A 20,366-nucleotide genomic window follows, 5' to 3' on the forward strand; every position below is an offset into this window, starting at 1 on the left:
TACATACAGAAAACTTTATACCTTACTATTCAGAGACGGCTATTTTTAAAATTTCCAAATTCACTTGCAGCTCTGTTCTCTGCAAGATCTTCCCATCTATTCCAACTGTGTCAAACTATGACAAAAACAGAAGAAAACAAGAATAGACTATACATGTCACTCATGTTGGCTGAGAGATGAGCTGAGAAAGCAAGAATTAGATGATGAAGGAATAAATATACCATCATTTGAAAAAGAACTCTTCCCTTTCAAGCTATATATAACATCTGTTGTAAACTGCGCAAGACTATTAAGAGCAATAATTATATCTTACACTTGTCCAGTGCCATATAACTTACAAAGTCTTCTTCAAATTTTAACTCATTTCATCTTTTTGACGGTCCCATCCATGAGTCAGGACAGAGCTTATCGTTTCCTCCCTATTTCCCACCCCTGCAGTGACTTCCTGATGTTCTTTCCAAACCTGGTGCATCAGATTCAGAGAAGTAAACCTCCCAGGCTTCAGCACTACCCAAAAGTCATTATGTTGGGGCAACATGGTTGGTGATGTGTTAGAATGTGGAAATTTCTGTTGTGGTTAACATCCTCCTAGAGAGAATACAAATCACTAATAAGCTCAGGGCAGATAGCTTAGAATTACTGAGGTAGTGCTACTATTTTGCAATAGAGACCTATGATAGTTTTCAAAATGGATAGCATGAATTAATGCCTAAAATTTATTCTCATTATATCATAGAGTCATTTGGATTCCATCCATTTCTCTAGTCAATTAGCCACTGATAATCATAATTATGACCCTTAGGTGCAGTAAGACAATGAAATGCCTCCTTTATTATTAAGAAGTGTTCATTTATATCTACTCTATATGTGGGTTCGAGTATTTTACTGCATTATCATTCCTTGAAAATTGGTCACCTGTATATATGATATATACATAAGATTAAATTTTAAGTAATGGTAATATTTCTTTAGAAGAAAGCCTTGTTCTTAGTGCCAAATAAACACGATTATGTTCTATATGGGTTTTCCCCTAGATTTCTGTTTGATGTCCATGATCTTGACCTATTTCCTCATTAGTCCTAGGTCGTTATTTGAGACAAAATAATGCCAAGCATTTGTATGATGTTTTGTTATGAACCAATGCTTTCACTGTCAGATACATTGTCCAATTTATTAGATAAGCCTCAAAAGGTGTTTTATAAGATAAACCTCAGGGAGCCTAGGCGGTTTGCTCAAAGCCACATGGCTAATAATAAGTGGTAGATAAGAAACCCAGTTCCACCTGTCCAAGTCAAGAACTTTGTCCCTCAGTCCAGGGTCATCTCAGAAACCCGTCTCCCAGAATTTGCATCAGGAAGTTTCAGCTGGCCCTGGGCCTCTCCACTTATGAGCCCCTCTGGCGGAGTTTCTTTCGAGAGCTTGTCAGGGGAGCTAATATCAACCAACAAATCAGAGATTCAAGAAATTTGCTATAATCCTGATTATCAGTGAAAAGGGATGATGTCCCCAGTATTAGATTGCCTTCCATCCACCTGAAGAGGTGCATAGGATGCATCATTTTGTAGAGAGATGACTTTATTTATCCTACGATACAACCAAGACTGATAGAGCAGGATCCTTTGTTAGCTTTTTTTTTTTTTTTTTTTCTTTACCATAGAGGAGAATAGTAAGCTTTGAAAGGAAATATAGATGTGGGCATTCTCCATTTACCTTGGACACAAAACAGGTTTTTTGCCTTTGATGAAAAGAACAGGCAGTACCCCATTCTAAGGAGAGAGGGTGAAATAAGAGAGAGCTCTGAAATAAAGTGCCTGCCCCCCCATTCTAATCAGAAACCTGTTTCTAAACAAGCTGTCCTGATATTAATAAGTGATATAGCAAAGGCACCGCCTTGAGCATGCTTATATGGAAAGTGGCACAAGAAGGTGAGGGCCACCTCTGAGGAAGACAGGCCTTTGCCATTAATAATTATCTGTAAGGAACAAACAGTACCTGGGCTGGATTCACAGAAATAGAAATCTAAAACATTAGGGCAGGCTCTGCTTTCTCATGAGATGTTGCTGATGCTGGATGCATATTTCCCACCAGAATGAAGCTGATAACAAAGCCATCCTGCACTCATCCATTCTGAAATATTCAAGAGAGATGTCTCCCGTATTTAGTAAGCCACCTATAATTATTTCTGACACGTCAAATATATTGAGGATAGAGAGAATAGTAGAAGATGGGGGGGGGGGGGGGACATTTTTTAATGCGATGTCAGTCTTCAAAGAACTGAACAAGTGGCCCCAGAAATGATCGTTTCTTTAAGTCTGACACTGCCACTTAATAAACCAGCAGAGAAAATATTGAAAGGAATTCTGTCAACATTCTGCGACTAGTGTAATTTTAAACAATCAAGCATAATGGCAAGATCAAGCTTGGTGTCAGGCTGTATGGCTTGTAATTCTGTGAAATTATAAAACTTGTGAACAAAAGGGAATGAGAAATATGTAACTGTGCAATGGAGGTAAAGATTCGGGAAGCTTGAGATTCCAGTTCTGTCCCCTCTGACCTGACTGATACGCAAAGTGGTTCATTATGTCAAAACAGCAGAGGTGAAACAATCAAGGTTTCCCAAGAAAAGAATTTCCAGTTTTACCACAGAAAAAGAGAAGTTTTGCATTTGGAATATCTGACAGCATCTAAAGTGTTGTCTCATTAAAGTTTATGATCAGAATTAATTCACATTCATTTTGTTAAGAACCAAATCACCTGGGTCGAATTTGTGCGGGGACCTCAAAAAAGATAATGAGACATGACAGCAGGTCTGCAGAGTGGCCAGTGAGGACCACTCATAAATCTGATCGTTTTCTTTTTCTTTTATTAATTTTCCATTTGGCATTTGGAGATTATTTGGTGTTGGGGAATCAATGTCATTTGTTGGCATTTGTATTTGATACAAAATAAGTAGAATCCTTTTGAAAATCACTCAGGTTAAAGGATTTAAACAGCCTTAAATAAGACTGCAATATGTGGCCATAAGAAAAAATAAGACTGCCACAAAATAAGAATTTTGCTTGTTGAGGATAATTTTGTGCCTGGTACTGTGCGCATCTGACTTAATGATGCTTGCAGATAGAAAGCCTGAGCATGGAATACCTTTCTCACAAAGTTGCTGAAATGGTCTATTTCCTTTGCTATGGATGGCTCATCATCTCAAGTAAGAAACCAGATTGTGCTGTTTGGCTTCTCATCGTCCCCTGTTCTCCACATCCTCTTGGTGGTAGAGTGCTGAGGAGAGGATCTCCTCTTTGTGCCCCTGTTGTCTGTGTAGATCATTCCCAGTGGAGGATGCGGCATCTCTTGCCAATAGAAGTCCTTGTGCGTTTCCTGGCCTTTCCATTTTCCTTCTAATGACTGAGTTGCTATCAGGAAATTTACTTCTTCTCTAACACTTTTAGCCACCTTACTTCCATGAGTTCTAATCCTAGAACTGTCCCTCACTTGATGATACTTTAGGCCAGTGAGTATTTCTGGGACACACCACGCTTGTCTAGAAAACCAAAGGTTAATTATTGCTAAAATCTCATTTCAGAATGAAAGTCGGCTGGCCTGGGTAGTTTATGAGTCCATGCCCTCTGAATGTTGATGGCAGTAAGCTTTCATGGGCACAGATGTAGGATTAAAAATTGAGATTGTGTGTGCTTTTTTTCACCATTCCGTTTTCTGTCTACTTTCTTTATGTCAGATGACGCTGCACATTGGCCTCTTTATTACAAAATTTAATTCTTGACTAGGGTACTGCTTCATACATCTGTACTTCCTTCCCTTTTGAATTGCCAAGGAATATGCTATCTCTGAGGCACTGGGAAATGAGACCCTCTCCTCACCACTAGCCCCTTGGGGACTAAAAAGTGGTTCGCAAGTCCCAGGGCATCTGAACCATAAAAAAGCAGTCCTGTGCATCCTGGGAATATCCAGGCAAAAGTGTGTTTTACCCAGAATAGCTTCTCCATGGTTCTCCGGGCCTCTGGGCTTCTCACTCTCTCTCTCTCTCTGGTGATGGTGTCCATTTTAGAACCAGAAGGAAGAAAGATTTCAATCTGTTCCTTGCTCTTTGTATAACACTTACCGAATAGCTCAGTGCAAGCATGCGCTCAGTGAATTCTTTTCCTCTAGTACTTGCATTACCCTCTCTCTGCAATGGAACTTCTATCCCAGGTTCCTAAGCAGCCATTTCTAAATCACCCATGTGGCCTCAAAGAGTTGGGGTTTAAGCATAAGCCTAAACTTTTAGAATATAGAGAAGGGAAAGGAGCAAAGAAAGAAAGAGACAAGCTGAACCCTGGACAGTTTTACTACTGTTGAATTGCACAATTGTTAAAATCACATCCCCACTGTCCAGGTCAATTTCAAGTCCGTTAACTCTGGGCAGAAATCTGGATTGTGGTATAAAAAACAAACAATTAAGCAAGCAATTCTTTTAAGTTACTTAAAACCTTACTAGAAAAATCCACTCCTGGCTCTTAAAGTGGGTGTCTGACAACATTGTAATCTCTGATGACTTTTTAAGTAGTTCTGTCATATTCTGCGATTGGCCTGTGCTCTTGCAAAATAGAGGGGAATGAAATTATTTGTGGAGACCTGTCATAGTGAATTTTTAAAGCCAAATTGTCCCTGGGCTGAAAGGATTTCCTGTGACTACAACCGATTTTCCTAAAATCCGTATTAATACTTTCACACCCAAATGACAAAAGCTTTTAACTGTTAGTGCTTAGTGGCAGCTGAAAGCTAGGCTTAGTTGCAGCAATAAACTAAATGTCATAACAGCAAAAACATGTATTTATTGAGGGCTTGCTATGAGCCATGCGCTAGGTTGAATTATTTTACATGGATTAGTTTATTTAATCCTCACGACCCTAAGCAATAGTACTATTTTTATTCCCATTTTATAGATGAGGAAACTAAGTCCTAGCGAGAAAAAACAACCTGTCCAGCTTGTAAAAGGGAGCATCAGGAGCTGACCTCAGGAGGCCCGATTCCATGAGGCAACAATTAGGTTCATGCTCTACTCAGAGGCCTTCTTTAATTAACAGTTTTCTTCCTTATTTGATATTTTCCACATTCAGTAAGCATCTTCCAGGATTTAAGTTTTAAAGGAGTAAATGGTATCCTGAAGTGATGATCAGCGAGAAGCAATTTTGCTTCTGAGGATATCCAGCTTATTCTGAGAGGAAGAGATGTTGGCTCAATATGGAAGAAAATGCCTATGAGGAAGAAGCAGAAAAATGAGCCCAGGGGCCAGAACAGTTCACAGAGTAAAGCTTCTAGTTCCAGGCAAATTAATTCCACTCCTGTAGGAAAGAAAGCACCAATATAAAGGAATCACCTTTGGACATCAATCCCTGTCCATAATGAGAGCAGTTTGGTTAGCATGGCAGGGCAAGGAGAGAGGGCAAGTAAAACCATGGACTCCAGAGCCAAACTGGATTCAAATCCTAGCTCCACCACTTCCTACCCACGTGACCCAGGGCAACTTCCTCATTGCCTCTTGGACTCTGTTTTCCTCCCTGGGACCATGACCTGAGCCGAAGGCAGATGCTTAACGACTGAGCCGCCAAGGCGCCTCTGGACTCTTCTTGTCTGTACTTGCTTTATAGGGTTGTCATGGGGATTCAATGAGATCATGTACATAAGGCCTGTAGAACCATGCCTAGCACATAGTAAGCACCATAAGGATGTTTGCTTTATGTCCTCCTCATGAGGTGCTCAAACATTGTGTGATCAAGACATTGACAGTTGTTTTATATTTAGACATTCTTAGGGCTTTCATATAGGAAAAGGAGATACTGGATTCGATTTCTTTTAGACGGGCTTGGCTAAATAAAGCGATTCTTAGATCACCTAGATTTATTTTAATTTTAGAATTTGAGTGGTAATTTATAAAGTTGATCAACTAACGTGTTGCCATGATGCAATCTGAAGGTGGAATTTACTCCCAGCAAAAAAGGCTTTGGCATATAAATTAAACGATGATCAAACAGCAACAGACTGATCACAATCTTGAAAATCAGAAAATGGGGATGGCAAAAATGGGAGATCATCCTGCCTGCAAAGACCAGGGATTAGGGAAACTGGGGTATGGACTTGGACGTAGAAAATTTATTCTGAGGTGATACTGGTAGAAGTATAATTCATGGATCACAGTTTGGATATGCTTGCACACATTTAAATCCTCCCCCCCCCCCCCCCGCTTTCTTCAAAGAGTTGGAATGGATGGTCTGTGACAGCCTTTGAAGGCTTCCATGGGGGTGAGAGAGGCTTCATTCCTTCAAGGCAGTTTGGTCCCACTCTGCTAGTTCACCCATGGGGGAAGCCTGGCAAAATTCCAAAGGTGATTAGCGTTGTATCTATTATCACACAGGGTGGAGTGTGTTTGGGTGGATGGAGGGGGAAACCTATAATTTTATAGCTGTTAATAGAACATTTCTGCTAAATCTCTTTTTATTCTAAAAATTGTTGAAAAGATCTCAACATTCAAGATGATCTGAGGGCACTGAAGTGTCCCCAGAATAGAATGTACCCACAGTTGTTATTAAATCCTGGTGGCGCAGGTTGGAAGAGTATAAACTATTTCCTGCAAAATATCAATTACCATTTTGACCCATTTTTCTGGGAGATCTAAATCAACTTTTTAATAACTTGAATTCTGAAGGTTTTTCCCACAAATATAAAATCAGAGGTGAAAGCTTAACCTAGACCACTTAGGAAAATATGTTGCATTTTAAAATCATGCCACCACTGTCTTGTTTGGGAAGAATACAACTTGGGTCACACGAAATGTTGAGTCATCAACTGTTTCAATGCCCATCCTCATCATGCCTAAGAAGTAGAAGCATTCTTATTTTTCAATAGGTTCTTTGAGTTAAATGCTAAATGACTACCATGTAAATAAATCAGAACAACAATCATGCCATGCTTTTTTGTCGTCATGGGTCATCAAATGTGCTTAGTAATTTCATTGCACTTGTGTAATTAGGTGAAGAAGCTCCACCCGAGCGTCCATGGGTCAGCTATGTAGACTCTAGCTGCCAAAGGCGCTTCTCCTTCTGAACAGAGCGCTTTGCTCAGCCAGTGTAGACATGGCCTGATAAACAATGGAACTTCTCCCTTGAGCTGGAGTTTGGATTGATCTAATTCCTTAACTCAAAAATGTGCACAGGTTTGATGAGTTTAAATGCCTGCATTTTAGTAAAACAGGAGCTTAAATTGACAGTAATGTGAGGAATAGCATAATTTATAATGAACTTGAAAGGCAGTAGCATGCACTGTTGCTCAAGCTAATCAAGGGACTATCAAATCACGGTTTTACCATGAGCTTAAATACATGTGGCAGGAAGGTTGTTCTTGTGGGCTTATATCTGTCAGATCTTAACACTCAGCCTGTCACAGTGCAACGTGGCTGTGTCACTTTTAACCAAGATGTCACATATATTGTGAGAAACAACCTGCTTTGTGTTTTCTTCTCTAGGATTTTACTGGGAAAAACAAGTGTAAGAGGAATTTTTTTTTAACACTGCATTTTTATTTTGCAGATTCTCAGGCTGACGGAGTGAGTGACGGAGTGGGTTGCCAACCATAGTGACTCCACTCGGCGTGCGGCATGGCCGTGGGGAATATATTCAGACCTGCCCAAAGAAGTCTGCCCAGGGGGAGACACATGCCTTTGAGGTGTAAATCAGGTGTGTGAAGAATGCTGGAAACACGACTTCTCAGACTTGGGTTTGGTTTAGTTTGGCTTTTGCATTTATGTTTTTCAAGGAAAGTGGGAAGGTTGGTGCCCTTGCCTGATCTTCCAACTCTTTTCGTGCCATAAAATACACCCCAAAGTTTAACGTACTCTCTCTCCTAGGGTTTGATCCACTCTACTCTGCCGCTTGAAAGGGTCATCCTCTATTTTATCAGAACTTTAGGTGTTAAAGGCATGATGTGGTTTTTCATAGGCAAAAGGGGTTTTGATTTTGGAGATATTTTAAAACTGGGGATTGAAGTTTACCAATTTGTCTTTTACCATTTGTCGATTGCCTTAGAAAAATAAGTGCTATTTATAATCCACAAATTAGCTACAACATACCTGAGGAAATTACGTTCAAATTCTCTTTAAAAGTATGTGTTCACATTATCTTTAAAAAGTTGTTAAATGGCTCAGAAATATCAAGCAAATGTAACATTTTTTAGAAAATACAACCCACGTTTTCTTGCAGGATGAAGTTGCGCTTAATAGCCTCTGTTTAATTCATTCAGAAACTACACGATTCTTGTTGCTATATTTTGTTAGAAAGGAAGGAGAGGCTGTTTCTACAGGTGTCATAGAAAAATCAATACTGAGCCACGGATTATTGGATCCCATAGAACCATGGAGACTTGGCAGTGAAATTCTTCCAAAGGTGAGTAGGGGCATTGATTTTCCTTCTCATGCCTGAAGAAATATGACACAAGGAACGGAGGCTAAATTTAGATTAGAAACAAGTCTGATCTGAAACTATGCCTTTAAAAAAGTTAGTGACAATTTTTTTTCAAAAAAAAATTAAATGAGGAAACGGAATGAGAATTTGAGCCTATAAGATTTTGCTCATATAATTTTCTTAGTTTCACCTTTTTCTTTATTCCTTCAAGTGCTTTTGAAAGCAATCTGACTATTTAACCAACATTTTGTCTGTGAATTAAGATCCAGTGATTTCCTTGTACAATATAAAACAACCTCGCTCTTAAACCCCATAGCCAGGCATGCAGTAGTCCTTCAGCTTCTAAGAAAAAACGTATTATTTACACAGTCTTACTTAAAAATAGGGGCTCACTGCTAATCTTCCTTATTTGAACTGTGTGTTTTTCCAGCTAATTTGTGCCATAATTTTTAGACACGTACTTGCTTACTTGCTTACTGATTTCACAGTTTCTCCTAGATCTCGAAAAGTTGAAAAGCTATCCATAACACATTGGTTGTTTTATCGCATTGCTTAGCATTCCATCCATTCAGGCAAATGGTGTTCCTAGGTTTGGAAGTATAAATCCCAGGGGAAGTGAGCTGAAGAACATTTCATGCATCACTCATCCTATTATGAGCCCTGTGCTGTTCCATCTCTCTACAAGGTAAGAGATTTATTGTGAGCTGGCTTCTGCCAGTAGAAAATGACATATGCTAATGGCTCATGCTTCCAAGTGTATGTTTTTGGAACTCATAATGGCAAGTCTAGCAATTGTTTTATAAACTAACGAATGATTGGAAAATTTAAGTTACTCATACACGCTCTGTCATGCTCATCTGTCCCCGGGTAGCATTTGGTTGCTCTATCCTGGGACCCACCTTCTGTAGTATTGTCTTCTCCTCATGTGAAGTAGGGTTGTAAATTGGTCATTTTTATAATGAATTTGAGCAGGGTAGATGATCAAGGAAGATAATTCATGTCTTAAAGGAGAAAATTGCCAAATTACCACTTGACTATGTCTGGGGTGGGGGGTAGATATAATTTAACTTTTAATACTTTGTGGGATCAAAAACTGATTATAAGAAAGTTAAAATGTAAAATGCTAGCAAGTTCATGGTAATGTACAGAATTATCTTAATCGTTAGCATTTCTTTCTGCTGTCCAGTAGAAAATTCTTCATTTTTTTTTCCTTTTCCTGAACTTTCAGACTGGCTGAAACAACAACAAAAAATTGTTTGTAATTTGTATTCTAACTTTGGATCACCTAGTTAATACCCTGACTCTGACTACCCAGAAAGACAAGGTTGTGTAGGAAGAACTATTAGAAAACTGCTGCTTTATTAATAAAATCGCAGGGAAAATGTGACATTCTCGATGTCCCATCTGAGGAGGTAAGATTTTATCATGTCCCATAAAATAAGATTACATTTGATTTTATTTAACATTATCCCAGCCCTCAAGAAAGTTTGCATTCATCAATTTGACACAGAAATCTGTAATATAAAGCTTTATATACACTTTCTAAACTGTGACCAATTTGAGGCATTGAAAGCTAAGCCATTTAATAAGGTATTTTATTTATGTATAAATTACATTATTGTGACTGTTTTTCTATCCTTCTCAGCTTGGAAAATTGTAACTCAGTATATCAGACGACATACTTACATAAAAATAAATTATGAATATTATCATTCTTCTGGGGGGGGAAAGGCATACTATTTTCTAACCTTTGGGGGGGTTTGACTTTTGTTGTGTGAATTCTTAAATGTGCACAAACCAAAGACAATGGCATACTTGGAAGTATTCTAGAGCCAAAAATGGGAAATAAAGATTTCGTGGTAAGTGCCAGCCTTGTGTTTACTGTGGTAATACTTTAACATCTGCCTGAGAAGGAAAAAAAGTACAAAAGACCATGGAGAGTGATGGAGGAACTGGACATATGGAAAGTTCCAGGTGCCTGTGGATACAGAAATATCTATTCCTCTTGATTTGGTACCTATCCTGTAATCCATCAAAGTGGCCAGGTGCTCACTTTGTAGTTCAAAAATATTAGTGTTTTCAACATCACTGCCCGTTGTGTTTATACCAAAATCCCCTTCAATATGTAAAATATATCTTGTCCATGTCTGAGCAACATGACTCTAGACATTCTCTCTTTGGGTTAAGCACATGGGATGACTTTTCCTAAAATGTTGCAAAGATGAATTTCCACTAGCTAATTTGTAGTTTGTAAAATATCATGAATTTTTCAGGGGAAAAGTGGCAATTAATGGAAGCATAATTATCTTCAATGTGAAAATAGTCTGGGATGCTAACTTTGGCGAGCACAGTGTCTTTGACTCATTATCATTTTCTTTGCTTGCTTTGTTATCATTCTTCATGTTCTTTCTGGATCCATCTCTCTTTTGTTCCCCTTCAACTCGTCCGTTGTATTCCAGTTGGCAGTTAAAGAACAGAAACAGAGCAATAAGACTGTATGGCTACATTTTTCCAGTGCCACCAACTGGGAGTTAAGCTGACTAACATTTTGAAAGCCCAGCCCATTTCATTCACAGCAGGCAAGGCAGGTAAAAGCATTTCCGTAGTAAAGTACACACTTTGTTTCTTTAGGTTCTTCTGTTCTAAATTCTCTTGTTTGCCAGTTGGGGGGAGAGACGAAAGGGAGGTTGGGGACCAAATGCCTGGAGTCTTTAATCAAATGCCCAGCAACTCCTAATTATAGGATGCAGAAAGTTCACTTTCGAGGATTAACGGTGGTGGATTTTGTCAGCCCAAATGGGTGTCCCCCCTCGACCCAGCATGTTATTGGGCTACTTCCTACTACTGCCTAAATATGATGCAGTGGGAGAATTTCAAATAGCTTTAATAGTACCTCCCGGGTTAGCAAAAACTACATGGGCAGGGTGAAAATTCCCGTAAAACCGAGGTATATGTGAAGTTCCTCGAAGGGTACATGTTGCATGTCATTGTTTGCTTCTAGAAGAACAAGAACTTGAGAACTGATTTTACTTTGTTCTGTTAATTTGATTACTATTTCCTAAGTGGTAAGTATACACCTCCTTAGATATTTTTATGAAGCTCACTTAATCAAGCAAATATCCTAAAGCACGTCACTGTAGTGATCCTTGACCTTTTGACCTGTCGCTCTGCCATGCTGGATGCCTTTTTCTCAGATGAGAACTTAGGGAACTGACAGAGTGAGGAGAGGCGTCCGCCTTCTGTCTGGGGAGCAGCAGACTGTGGAGTGGTCTCATTGGAGGGGTTTCCTTGTGAGTGGTGAAATTGGGATGAATAATATCAGTTTGCATTCATACTGAATATATACTTAAGGAAGCTTGAGAGCACTATACAAGAGTTGTCTAGGAGGGATGAACGTAATATACATGTAAAGTAGGAAGACAAAAAGTTCTGAGATGTGTTAGATTATTGTGATAATATCATAGCTCATTTTATGAATAAATCGGCGTGCTCCCCAGCTGGTGCCCACGTGCATATATTGAGCTAAATCTTGCAGAGCCTCTTTCACTGTAGTTAGAGCCCGTACGTGCACCATCTTACCATGGAGTAGAACTCTTGTTTGTTTTATGTTCTATGACTGTCCTATGGATATTTCTTATCAGAAGTTAATAGAAGGTGCAGTGGAAAAATTAAATAACTTTGTCTTTGAAGTTTTAGCAAAAAAAAAAAAAAACCCAAAAACAAACAAACAAAAAGAATGATGAAAGGCCATGGATGCCCACACCACGACTGTACCTGGAATCTTTCCAAGAGTATGAGGTCCCTTCTAGTTTAGCAGTTAGACAAATTCTTTAGCCAATTAGGCTTCAACTTGACAAAGATTTCCTATTTATAAGTGTCTCTGGGGTCCATGAGGAATCTCAGCTACTCATTTGTTTTGTAAAGAAGTGTTCAGGACCAGTAAGTTCAAACTCTTTCAAAGTGACCGTGTACTTCCTTTACTAAAGTGACGGTGCCATGGATATGGCCATATCCTTCCAGGCACTCGACGCAGCTGACCTCCACTGCACTTTGGTGCACGAAATGGCCTTCTGGATGTCCAGTAGCATGAGGTCCCACTTCTGTTTACTTGGTGCTTTCTGGTTTCAAAACTCTTTCCCAGGATAGTCATGGTTGGGGGGAAAGGGTGGGGGATGATTTTTTTATGTGTGTTTCTTTTCTAATTTGTTAAATGAAAAATGCTGGAGAATAAAATGCCCTTCTTTTGTTTATCGTTCAAATAATTACATGAGATGTGAATCATAGAATAATGGTTGTGGTGAGGAGTGAGGGAAGGAGGCAGTTACCCTTCAGCTACTATGGTTCTCAGGGGCCCACTACACTATCTTAATAAGCTAAAAGGAATGATGTACCATTTCTCTCTAACATGACAAGAAGATAGCAGTTCTTTTAAATGGATTCATTTTTAAGTATGAAAGGTACTGGTCCATGGTCCGGGTTAAATACGTGCACACACATATTTGCATGCATATACTTCTTGTACACATTTTTCAGCCAAGTGATAAAAATGGTGGAGGGGAAACCACAAGGACTCCCTAAGAGTCTGGGGGTGTAGGTGTTACTCTAAACAGGTACCAAAGCAAGTCCATTTTTAATTTGAAGAAATTCGCTCACATTTTACATTCCATTTCATTATATATCATGATAGTTTCATTAAAGAAAAAGTTATAATTTGTTTACTGTTGGGTACATCTGATATTTGAGATGAGTGAGCCATGTTTGCCCTTTCATGATTCTTTCAAAGGTTTTATCTTTTTATTTGAGAGAGAGAATGAGAGAGAGAGAGCATGAGGGGGGGAGGGTCAGAGGGAGAAGCAGACTCCCTGCCGAGCAGGGAGCCCGATGCGGGACTCGATCCTGGGACTCCAGGATCATGACCTGAGCCGAAGGCAGTCGCTTAACCAACTGAGCCACCCAGGCACCTTCATGATTCTTTCAAAGAACATTTATTGAGCTTCTGCTATGTGCCAGGTACTTTTTCTCCCCCTCCCCCGACACTGTCACATATCCCAGCCACTCTTAGTCAAGTCTGAAAAGCACAGAATAGAGATACACAGGGGTGTGAAACAGATGAATTGGCAATAGCTATGTGAATTGTAAATTACCGTAACTCCTTGATACTAGGCACACTTTTCCACCCAGATATTCTAGATGATCATTGTCAGAATTTAGCAGAACGCCCCATCAAATCTGTAAATTTTTGTTGAACTTAAAGGAATTCCTTCATGCTTGAGAAGGTTACCTTTCTACTTCCTGTTTTTCAGAGACACAGAAAATTCTTCATTTCCCATTTCCCCACCTAAAGCATGACCACCCCCCATGTTCACTCTTAATCTCCTTGTTTCCCATCTTTTCTGAAGATAAACTGCTATATTTTTTTCCTTATCTAATTTTTGTGTACTTGGTAGGTGTTAAACCAGGAGATTAAAAACTCAGTGGATGAGGACCCTTCTCTGCTGTAAGGTCTGCAGTGTTGACTGATGCGTGTGTGTGTCTGCGTCCTACCATGAAAACATTGAAGCTTAAGTTTAGTGCATCAACGTAGCAGTTAAACTGCAATTGGATTGACTGGTTTGAATTCCTGCTGTACTGCTTACTAGCTGTATAAACAGTTTCTAATCCTGTTTCTTCAGCTATAAAATGAGGAAAGTAATCAGACCCACCCCCACTGGGTTGCTGTAAAGATTACATGGAATAACGAGTATAAAGCACAGTGCTTGGCATATGGTAGGAGGTCAATAAACATTAGCAGTGATCTTTAGTATTCTTCTTACTTATTGCATGTCTGTGCAGATACACACATACCCAATATACACAATTTTTCTGTATGCTGCATTAGTCAAAGAATGATGGCTAATCTTAGACAACATCGTGAAAAGGCAGTATCTGCCTGCAGCGTTGCCAGCTTTTATGGAGAAGGTGCATTCTGTCCTTATTCCCTTTGAATGCCCAGTACCCTGCCTCACTTCTTGCCTTTCCTGGTAAAACCTCTTTCGAGCAAGGACCTGAAATTTATCCACACAAAGGTCTAGACGACGGAGAACATTTGGGGTGTTGCCCTTGTAAAGGTCACTAACCTCTTATCAAAGATCAAATACTGAGCTGATGAGATTGCAGGCAGCCAGCTGCAGCTGGAGAAATTTATTTGACAGTGTGATCTCTCCCTTGCCTTCTGGAGCTCTCCCCAGAGTGGGAATGGTTAACTGGGCCAAGGGGTGAGGTTAGTTCTGCTGCCGAAGGTGCTTGCTGGGGCTCTCCTGGGGGTTTTCTGACATCCTCAAAGGCTGTCTCTCTAAGCCTGGGGCCACTTAAAAATGTCTGTCAGCTTTTCCTTTTTTTTCTTTCAACTGTGACTCTGGGTTTTGAATCTAGTTATGCCTCAGACCACAAGCTTAAGTCCTTTGAGCATTTTTTCCTAATACTCTTCTTTCTTTTTGGCTGTACGTCCATTTTTCTCTGTGTACACCCCATCCGTATATACATTCTCGGTTGCCCATTGTATTGCTTTCACAAAGGCCTGTATTCATGATGTAAAGTTGTTTGCACATCAAACTATTATGCTGAGACATTCTCCTAAAATATTCTTTATATATATATAACACTCTACTTCACCTATCCTCTCCATGCTCTTATTGAAGAGTTTGAAGGGCTGGGTTCAGGTTTAGAGTATGTCTTCACCAGCAAGATGTGCTTGGACAAACATTTAATTTCTCAGCCTCAGTTTGTCAGTGAAGTGGGAATAAAAGGGTCTGCCATAGGGTTGGAGGAATCAAATCAAAGTGTTCTCTAAAGTCAAACGCAGCGTAGAAGCTTTTTGGTCTTCTTTTTTACCCATTATAACTACCTCCTCAAGCAATTTTTTGAATAGAGGGCATGCAGAGACACATTATGTTTAGTAATTTGTAAAAGAAGAGATCAAATGACCTCTCTTTGACATTTTCCCTCATTACCTGAAATCGCTCCTTCTTGCCTTGTCTCACTGTCTGTTGCCTTCTGTCAGCAAATCAGAGACGGCCCAGAGAAGAGTGTTCTCAATGAAAATATAAGAGAAATGTCCACTGGTAAACAAGGGGTCCACACTGATGGGCTAGATCCACAAACAGCTTCTCAGAGGATCCAGATCATTCTGTAGAGTATCTATATGTGGCATGGTCAGGTTGCCAGGCCTCCCGGTCATTCAGAAGTTTGGACTGTGGCCATGGGAGGCAATAACAATTTCAGAATCTTCTGTATAAGTGAGAAATAAATAAAAGCTAGTATTTATTGAGTAGCTACTATGTGCAAGATACTTTCAATAATAATAACTGCTAACGTTGGATTTTTGCTAGACACCAAATAGGCACTGAGTTGCAGACCTTATCAATTATCTAATCCTTACAACAATTTTGCAACAGTGGTATATGTCCATTTTATAGTTGAGGAAACAGAGCTCTCTAACACCAAACCATTGTTTTCTGGATTTCTGCAAGGATCCTGAAATGCGGTAGGTGCATTTTGCACATGATCCAGGCCAGCCTGACCCTGCACACTATGCCACACTGAGTGCTGTCATTCTCAAAAAAGACCTTTTTTCTCCCCTCTTAAATTACAATCTGTTGTGGATTGATACTTCCATAAAATATAATAAAAACGAATTACTGGAAAAATAAAATTAAAAAAAACATACAAAACACAAACTCATTTATTATTAGATTCAACAAACATGAAATTACCCAGGTTGAAACTAAAAAAAAAAAGCCACATCCCCTGTTTTTTTGTGTGTGTTTTTTATCTCACCAAAGTTCAATAGTATGTCTTAAAAATATGCCCTCATAGATTGAATTAGTTTTGTATGGGATATGTCTGTTATTGGAGGGCCTATCATCTCACAACCTACAGAACCAAGAAATGTAGGCCACTATAAGTCAGTTTATTTGATAATGGAGATACCACTGTGTTCCAGGTCTATCACTCTCTCTCCAGGGGACAGGCTCATTGTTGGGCTGATTAATAATATTCTCTCCCGCTGCATCCGAGTGGGTTAAAGAAATGAAAAGAAGCATGATAACACAAAGCCAGCAAAGCAAGCCAGTTAGTTCCCCCAGTAGCTAGTGCTCTTTTGGGCAGAGCAAGTTAGCTGAGTGGCTTCCCCTTTTCAGCATTCCTGAAAGCAAATTTTAAAATAGAATGGCCATGAAAAACAGCAAATACATGTTTCCCAAGGGAGAACAGGATCTATAGCAGGTGCCTATCTCCATATCCATCTGTAGAAGTGTCTGCAGGAAATAGAGGAGAGAAAAAGGCTTAATAAACGGAAAATGTCAGAGTCGCTATTTTTGATTTCTATTTAGCAACATCATGTCTCAGATTTCAAGACAAAACTGTTTTTGCCAGATTCCTGGCCCAGCGCTCCAAGCACATCACTACTGTTTGGAATGCTGCATCTACATGGCATAAGTGTGGGTTATGGTTAATCTTAATTGGGCTTCAACTTCAAGGAAGAGATGCTACCTTAGAGGACCTGTTTGCAGCAATCATCGTGTTACCAGTGTTAATAGTTTGTCAATATGGAACTTTCTTTGCATTCAGTGAAGGTAAAAACGATGGCAGAAAATACAGAGGATTCTTGTTTGCCCTTATAATGGAGCCCTTATAATGCTGACCATTACACTGGCGACCTAGTCCCCTGAAATTCAAATGGAGCTCCATTCTTGTTCTTAAGCAATGCCCTGCCTTGGCATCTAATCCATTATTCAAACTTAATATAATCATTTAAACGTTGATCATTCATTGATGGAGTACCCACTAAGTGCCAGGTCCTGAGATTGCTAGATCTTGGAGAAACAATTGTGGCAACTTGGTTCTACCTTCAAAGAATTTCCAGCCTGGTTGGGGAGGCACAGGATACAGAAATAGATTTAGAACATTGCAGCACTTGCCATAATAAACGAAGGGACTGATTGGCCTATCGATGTAGAGGAAGTGATGAACTCAAGTTATGGAATCAGAAAACTGCTTCACAACATAAGTGATGTACAATATAGAGCTGGAAAAATAAATAAGAGTTTAAAATTTAGTAATGGTGGGGCACCTGGCTGGCTGTCGGTAGAGCATGCGACTCTTGATTTCAAGGTTGTGAGTTCAAGCCCCGCACTGGGCATGGAGACTACTTAAAAAAAAAAAAAATAGTAATGGAAAATACAGCAGTATTTTTGTACAGTGTGGTTTTCCTTGAACTCTTTTCATCCATTACCTGTTTTCTGGGGACTCTTACTTGATCTCCCAATGGAACTACTATCTTTATGGAATATTTCATATATTTCTCTGCTTCTCCACATCACATTTCTTGTGTTTGGACAATAGCTAAAAGTTAGAGTGGTTAAAAGCAAAATTTTAGGGCGCCTGGGTGGCTCAGTCGGTTAAGCATCTGCCTTCGGCTCAGGTCATGATCCCACGGTCCTGGGATCAAGTTCCGCATCGGGCTCTCTGCTCAGCGGGGAGCCTGCTTCTCCCTCTGCCTCTTCCATTCGTGCTCATTCTCTCTCTCTCTCTCTCCCAAAAATAAATAAACAAAATCTTTAAAAAAAAAAAAAGCAAAATTTTATTCATGCTTGCAACATCTCCCTACTGTCTTTGCCATACTGACTACCAGCAGCTGCCTTCTGGTCTCACGAACTCAGCATTTCTGATGACGTTTTATTTCCTTTTTTCCCTATGATAAAATTCATCAGTAGTTAATGAGCTCCTATCTATTAAACAAGACTTTAGCCTTGCCTCAAGGATCTATGAGACTACAAGATCTATCCTTGCCTCAAGGATCTAAGATAGCTTTTAATTTTTTAAAAAAAATAAGCTATGCCTACTCAATTTTAGCTATGGGAGCCCCCGACAAAATGGGGGCTTTTGTTTTAGAAAATGAAAGTAAGTAATCTGTAGGGAGATTAGAAGACGTTTTTAAATACCTCTTTTTCCTTCTCCTCCTCCTCTTTTTAGAATTCTAGGGAAAAAGAATGGTACTTATAAAAAAAAAAATAAACACTTGAAAGATTAAAGATTGTAACCATGCAATGCTAACTGGCAAACTAGACATGGCCAACAAAGAGAAAAGATAACACTGAACAGCAGGAAAAAATTGCCCACGTGAGCAGGATAGGCTGCCTGACCATGTTTAGTTGCAAACTAGATACTGGGTGGGGCCACACAGAATTTAAGGGTCATTGGCAAGGAGTGGCCCCACTATAGTCAATGTCAGCTAAAGGATGAAGGTAGCATATCCCTATATACTACAAAAAAGTGGCAAGAGTCAATCCCAGTATCTTATTTTTGTACAAACATACATTCTATCCCCATCCAGAATCCTGCAGCTCTGATATGAATAAAGACATCTGAACATCCGAAGAAGTTGATAGTAAGCGCTCAATAAATACCAGTTGCTATTCATTTAAGATAGACTGACACAATTAAAACACTATTTTTAAAGCCAAAACCAAAACCTTGACACCATGCCTTCACATGTACCAGCATGGTTCTTCTAAGGATTGGAGACACTGCAGAAAATGGGAAACACTTATTCCCAATCCTATAGCACTTATGGCTCATACAGGGACACAGATAATCATCTAGTGTTAAGCATGTGACAACAGGGTAATTAGAGGGCACAATGGGTGTAACTAACAAGGAGAGATGTAGCCAGGTCGTGGGGTATGTTTGGGGAAGTTTCCTCAGAGAGTGAGGTTTCAGGTGGGAACTGAGAATCCATTGAAGCTAGCCAGCAGTGAAGAGAGGCTGAGATTGGGCAGAGGTTGGAATCCAAGGATAGGATGGAGTGGGAAAAAATGTTGAGCAAATGTGAGAGAGAGGGTTGGATGTCATTATAACATGGACCTGTTGGCTAAAACCCAAGATACAAGAATTGAGTTATAGCCCTGGGAGCTCACAGGAGTGGGAAGACCAATTACCAGGGGACAAAAAACCTGAGACCCGGTGCCAACTCAGACACTTGCCACGGGTCAGCTTACATGTATCTCTTGATCTGTTACAGTTTCCTTACTTTCATCTGTAAAATGGTGGAAAGGATATATACCTTGCCTCACTCATAGGGTGACGTGTGGATTGTATTAGGGAAGTTCTTTGGGAGCAATAAACCATATATGAAGATAGGTTTTGTTTATTATTTAGTTTACATGGCTAGGGAAACCCTTGGAGGAAAATATCTCAAAATATAAATCCATTTTGGAAGATCTAGATCCAAGACTGGAAACTCAAATGAGCCAGGCAAGGACACAGTAAAATGAAGGGGCCTCAAGCAGAGCAATGATAGAGAATAGTGGGGACTCTGGCAAACTGGAGAAGGCACACTGTATCGGAAAATCAAAATACTGTGTTGTTATATAAGAATACCGATCTAGCCATGCCAGGTCTTCTAATTTTAACTTCTAAATTTTTAAAGACCTTCTAATTTTAAATCTGGAAATTCAAATGTTTATGTGAACCTAGTTGGTGACTAGTTCAAATATTCAACAATCCCACTTTGTGGGTCAACGTGAAACAGTGTCCCCCTCCACACACACCCCAAAGAGCTGTGAATTCTGACCCAGGGACTATGATGTCGGGTTCATATGAATAACGGAGAGTGAATACATCGCTAATCATTTGAAATTAATATCAATGTCATATAAGCGAGCCACATTCTCTGGTGCACAAAGACAGGATGCTAGGGTAGAATACTGCATGATGTACATGGCAGTCTTCATGGTCCTTATCACTGGACTGCTAAGACGTTTTGCTTATTCTTCCATCTTTTTTTCCCCTTCTATAAAACCCACTGCAGCCCGCAGAGCCCTACTTGCTGACTTCTGTACTGAATATGCCACTCCCTTGCTCAAGAACTTCAAGTGGTGG

General features: G+C 39.7%; 1 long non-coding RNA gene across 8 annotated transcripts in view; it reads left to right on the forward strand.

Annotated features, from left to right (window-relative positions):
• The window catches only part of LOC116640130, a 101,520-nt gene that overhangs the window by 26,478 nt on the left and 54,676 nt on the right, over nucleotides 1–20,366 (forward strand). For 4 of the 8 annotated variants that reach the window (XR_004300967.1, XR_004300964.1, XR_004300965.1 and 1 more), the window contains 2 exons: nucleotides 7,578–9,132; nucleotides 9,676–11,035. This is a non-coding gene — a long non-coding RNA (uncharacterized LOC116640130). The remainder of the gene's footprint in view (nucleotides 1–7,577; nucleotides 9,133–9,675; nucleotides 11,036–20,366) is intronic. The other 4 variants (XR_004300970.1, XR_004300968.1, XR_004300969.1 and 1 more) reach the window with 4 other exon arrangements.

This window comes from Phoca vitulina, unplaced genomic scaffold, assembly GCF_004348235.1.
Source record: "Phoca vitulina isolate PV1807 unplaced genomic scaffold, GSC_HSeal_1.0 scaffold19, whole genome shotgun sequence".
NCBI classification, from domain to species: Eukaryota; Metazoa; Chordata; class Mammalia; order Carnivora; family Phocidae; genus Phoca; species Phoca vitulina.